The sequence below is a fragment of the Schistocerca gregaria genome, unplaced genomic scaffold (genome assembly GCF_023897955.1).
Source record: "Schistocerca gregaria isolate iqSchGreg1 unplaced genomic scaffold, iqSchGreg1.2 ptg000999l, whole genome shotgun sequence".
NCBI lineage: Eukaryota > Metazoa > Arthropoda > Insecta > Orthoptera > Acrididae > Schistocerca > Schistocerca gregaria.
In genome coordinates, this window is record NW_026062349.1 from 5,001 (window position 1) to 10,000 (window position 5,000).

A 5,000-nucleotide genomic window follows, 5' to 3' on the forward strand; every position below is an offset into this window, starting at 1 on the left:
CGGTGCTGGACTCTTCCCTGTTCGCTCGCCGCTACTGGGGGAATCCTTGTTAGTTTCTTTTCCTCCGCTTAGTAATATGCTTAAATTCAGCGGGTAGTCTCGCCTGCTCTGAGGTCGTTGTACGAGGTGTCGCACGCCACACCGCCAGCCGGCTGTGCACGCTACCGAGAAAGTACCGGTATGCGAACCGCCAGGCGACGGGCGCGCATCGCACGTTTAAGGAGACGCGGCCGGCCACACAGGCGACCACGACACTCCCACGTCTCCGAAGCGGGACAAACGCCGCGCGCTTCAGTATACGTAGCCGACCCTCAGCCAGACGTGGCCCGGGAACGGAATCCATGGACCGCAATGTGCGTTCGAAACGTCGATGTTCATGTGTCCTGCAGTTCACATGTCGACGCGCAATTTGCTGCGTTCTTCATCGACCCACGAGCCGAGTGATCCACCGTCCTGGGTGATCTTTTCCTTTTCAGTCTCCCACTGTCTCTTTCAAGACAGTAGCATTTGCGGGACTGAGGCGTCTGACGGCCCCTGTTCCACTATTTTTTTTGTGTCCAACGGCCTCACAGCCGATGGGCGTCGTACGGCTCCACACCGGAGCGGACAGGCACTCGGGCGAACGTCATTCAAAACCGGCGCCAGGCGCCAGGTACCGCAGGCCAGCCGCTCCAGAGCTTCAGCGCTCGTACCACACAACAACAACACTTCCGCTAGTTTTGAGAGGCACGCGTGGTTCCGCACGCGGCGCACGGCCACTGCCGTACAGGTAGCGTGTTGCGCGACACGACACGCACATCGAAAGACATGCAGTCTAGTCGGTAATGATCCTTCCGCAGGTTCACCTACGGAAACCTTGTTACGACTTTTACTTCCTCTAAATGATCAAGTTTGGTCATCTTTCCGGTAGCATCGGCAACGACAGAGTCGATGCCGCGTACCAGTCCGAAGACCTCACTAAATCATTCAATCGGTAGTAGCGACGGGCGGTGTGTACAAAGGGCAGGGACGTAATCAACGCGAGCTTATGACTCGCGCTTACTGGGAATTCCTCGTTCATGGGGAACAATTGCAAGCCCCAATCCCTAGCACGAAGGAGGTTCAGCGGGTTACCCCGACCTTTCGGCCTAGGAAGACACGCTGATTCCTTCAGTGTAGCGCGCGTGCGGCCCAGAACATCTAAGGGCATCACAGACCTGTTATTGCTCAATCTCGTGCGGCTAGAAGCCGCCTGTCCCTCTAAGAAGAAAAGTAATCGCTGACAGCACGAAGGATGTCACGCGACTAGTTAGCAGGCTAGAGTCTCGTTCGTTATCGGAATTAACCAGACAAATCGCTCCACCAACTAAGAACGGCCATGCACCACCACCCACCGAATCAAGAAAGAGCTATCAATCTGTCAATCCTTCCGGTGTCCGGGCCTGGTGAGGTTTCCCGTGTTGAGTCAAATTAAGCCGCAGGCTCCACTCCTGGTGGTGCCCTTCCGTCAATTCCTTTAAGTTTCAGCTTTGCAACCATACTTCCCCCGGAACCCAAAAGCTTTGGTTTCCCGGAGGCTGCCCGCCGAGTCATCGGAGGAACTGCGGCGGATCGCTGGCTGGCATCGTTTATGGTTAGAACTAGGGCGGTATCTGATCGCCTTCGAACCTCTAACTTTCGTTCTTGATTAATGAAAACATACTTGGCAAATGCTTTCGCTTCTGTTCGTCTTGCGACGATCCAAGAATTTCACCTCTAACGTCGCAATACGAATGCCCCCGCCTGTCCCTATTAATCATTACCTCGGGTTCCGAAAACCAACAAAATAGAACCGAGGTCCTATTCCATTATTCCATGCACACAGTATTCAGGCGGGCTTGCCTGCTTTAAGCACTCTAATTTGTTCAAAGTAAACGTGCCGGCCCACCGAGACACTCAACAAAGAGCACCCTGGTAGGATTTAAACGGGGTCCGCCTCGGGACGCGAAAGCACCCCTTCGGCTCGCCCCACCGGCAGGACGTCCCACGATACATGCCAGTTAAACACCGACGGGCGGTGAACCAACAGCGTGGGACACAAATCCAACTACGAGCTTTTTAACCGCAACAACTTTAATATACGCTATTGGAGCTGGAATTACCGCGGCTGCTGGCACCAGACTTGCCCTCCAATAGATACTCGTTAAAGGATTTAAAGTGTACTCATTCCGATTACGGGGCCTCGGATGAGTCCCGTATCGTTATTTTTCGTCACTACCTCCCCGTGCCGGGAGTGGGTAATTTGCGCGCCTGCTGCCTTCCTTGGATGTGGTAGCCGTTTCTCAGGCTCCCTCTCCGGAATCGAACCCTGATTCCCCGTTACCTGTTACAACCATGGTAGGCGCAGAACCTACCATCGACAGTTGATAAGGCAGACATTTGAAAGATGCGTCGCCGGTACGAGGACCGTGCGATCAGCCCAAAGTTATTCAGAGTCACCAAGGCAAACGGACCAGACAAGCCAATCCGATTGGTTTTGATCTAATAAAAGCGTCCCTTCCATCTCTGGTCGGGACTCTGTTTGCATGTATTAGCTCTAGAATTACCACAGTTATCCAAGTAACGTGGGTACGATCTAAGGAACCATAACTGATTTAATGAGCCATTCGCGGTTTCACCTTAATGCGGCTTGTACTGAGACATGCATGGCTTAATCTTTGAGACAAGCATATGACTACTGGCAGGATCAACCAGGGAGCTGCGTCAACTAGAGCTGAGCAGCCGGCCGCCCGGGAGTGTGTCCCGGGGGCCCGCGCGAACACGCAAGCGTCCGCTCAATTATTCTGCAAACAGGAGGAGGCCGAGCTCCCCTGCACGATACACCTCGAAACCCTCTCAGGTCCCGGCGGCGCGCAGCGCCGTCCTAGGTACTTGGTCGGTTTCGAGAGAGGCGCAATCGCCCGGAGTTAGGCGAGTAGACGGTTTTAGTGCGAACACCCTTGCTCCCAACTGAGCTTGCCGCTGCCGACAGAGGCCCGGGAGCGTGCTGTCGTGGCATTGCCGGCGGGAGACAACACGCGCCACCTATGGTGACCGGCAGCTCCAACGCCAGCGCCACACAAGGGCAAAGCCCCACTTGGGTGCAGAAGCGAACTCTCCCAGCACAGCGCACGCGCCAACACGTCCGCACAACTGCGATACAAACCACCTGCGAGAACCGCTGGGGCGACCGAGCAGCAGACGGCGTCGCGGCGCCGAGTGCCAGGCGGCGGCGCATCCTCAACGCACACAGTCCTCAATCAGACCAGCACACTGCAGATGTCCACCGCGCTTCGCACCGGGCTCGGCTGAACCAACTTTGGCCGCCAGGCGCCGCGTGCAGGGTGCGCCGCAGCGTAGCTGCGCCGCCTGCCGGGCCCGTCGGCTGGCGCTCCTGCCACTCGGCGCCCCCCACCAGCCGCCTGTTGCGCGTGCGCCCACGCAGCGCGCGGCCAACACGCCGGGCGGCCCCCCTTCACCGGCCGGGAACAGTCCCACCAAGCCACCGCCGCGTATCGCTTCATACCCACATGGGCCTAGTCACGCGTGTGGATGTGGCGGGTACCGCTGAAACAACCGGTTAATAGCTGTACCGATCGTCGCCATCACAGATTCACCTCCAGCGTGAACAACCGCTCAACAACGGATTTCCAGTTCATTTGCGTATCTTGGGCAGTAAACGTAGATGTCCACCTACATTTGCGAATTCAACAATTCTTGCATGCCAGGATGTCATGTGTCACGACACGCTACATCAGACCACATACACACTGCGACATGTGCAGAAGAGAACACGTGGAAGGTGGCCCGCGCACGTATGCGATGTACCTTCCGCGATCCACTGTCAACCGGCATCTGCGGCATGTCCCAGATATGGAACGCGGTCCACCAGGGTAGCACTTTGTGTGAGGCAATACGACAAAGTCGGAATACACGCGTCACTACATCAGACGGCTCACGCTGACCTGACCTGACCTGACTCACCGCACCACCACCCCCAGCGACCCAGGGTGACATACAATGCGTTCGTACGTTCCTCCCACACGCCTCTACGGCGTACCACAGTGCAACCTAGCTGTTATTGGGAGACGAGACAAGTAGCATCAAGCACAACATATGGAAATTGAGATTCGACACCGTTGGGCACAGCCAGCGTACGGTCACACGTATCACACTACTTCACTCTGTACGTAACGACCGATGATCGGTACAGCGTGTGGGTTACGCGTACGACATCAGCGGACAATGGACACAGACCATACCACGACGTACACTGAGGGCGTCGACATCTGAATGCAACTGAACAGCTGCGAGGCTCATTTAACACTCAAACGCCAGACCGACCAGCTTGAGAGGACAGAGACACAAAGAGGGGGACAGAGGGGGACAGAGGGGGGGGGAGGGGGGGGGTCGGCGATATAGTCCTATTGCAGTACAATTGACAGTGGATAGCAGGAATATGTGGAAAGTAAGCAACACTCGCAAGACATCTACATGAGGATAACAACGACACCAGAGATTCCGAGCAGTGAACTATGTTAGGCAAAGGGACAACGTGGGTTAGGTTAAGGGACAACGTGGGTTAGGTTAAGGGACAACGTGGGTTAGGTTAAGGGACAACGTGGGTTAGGTTAAGGGACAACGTGGGTTAGGTTAAGGGACAACGTGGGTTAGGTTAAGGGACAACGTGGGTTAGGTTAAGGGACAACGTGGGTTAGGTTAAGGGACAACGTGGGTTAGGTTAAGGGACAACGTGGGTTAGGTTAAGGGACAACGTGGGTTAGGTTAAGGGACAACGTGGGTTAGGTTAAGGGACAACGTGGGTTAGGTTAAGGGACAACGTGGGTTAGGTTAAGGGACAACGTGGGTTAGGTTAAGGGACAACGTGGGTTAGGTTAAGGGACAACTTGAGTTAGGTTAAGGGACAACTTGAGTTAGGTTAAGGGACAACTTGAGTTAGGTTAAGGGACAACTTGAGTTAGGTTAAGGGACAAATTGAGTTA

General features: G+C 55.3%; 3 non-coding genes across 3 annotated transcripts in view; all 3 read right to left on the bottom strand.

Annotated features, from left to right (window-relative positions):
* The window catches only part of LOC126326678 (large subunit ribosomal RNA), a 4,222-nt gene extending 4,105 nt beyond the window's left edge, over nucleotides 1–117 (bottom strand). The window contains exon 1 of the ribosomal RNA XR_007560833.1: nucleotides 1–117. This exon is cut by the window's left edge and continues 4,105 nt beyond it. This is a non-coding gene — a ribosomal RNA (large subunit ribosomal RNA).
* A 188-nt stretch (nucleotides 118–305) lies between these two features.
* Nucleotides 306–460, bottom strand: LOC126326672 (5.8S ribosomal RNA). Its single transcript, XR_007560827.1, has one exon. It is a non-coding gene; the product is annotated as a 5.8S ribosomal RNA (ribosomal RNA).
* A 362-nt stretch (nucleotides 461–822) lies between these two features.
* Nucleotides 823–2,715, bottom strand: LOC126326675 (small subunit ribosomal RNA). The gene has a single exon (XR_007560830.1). It is a non-coding gene; the product is annotated as a small subunit ribosomal RNA (ribosomal RNA).
* Nucleotides 2,716–5,000: the final 2,285 nt, after the last annotated feature.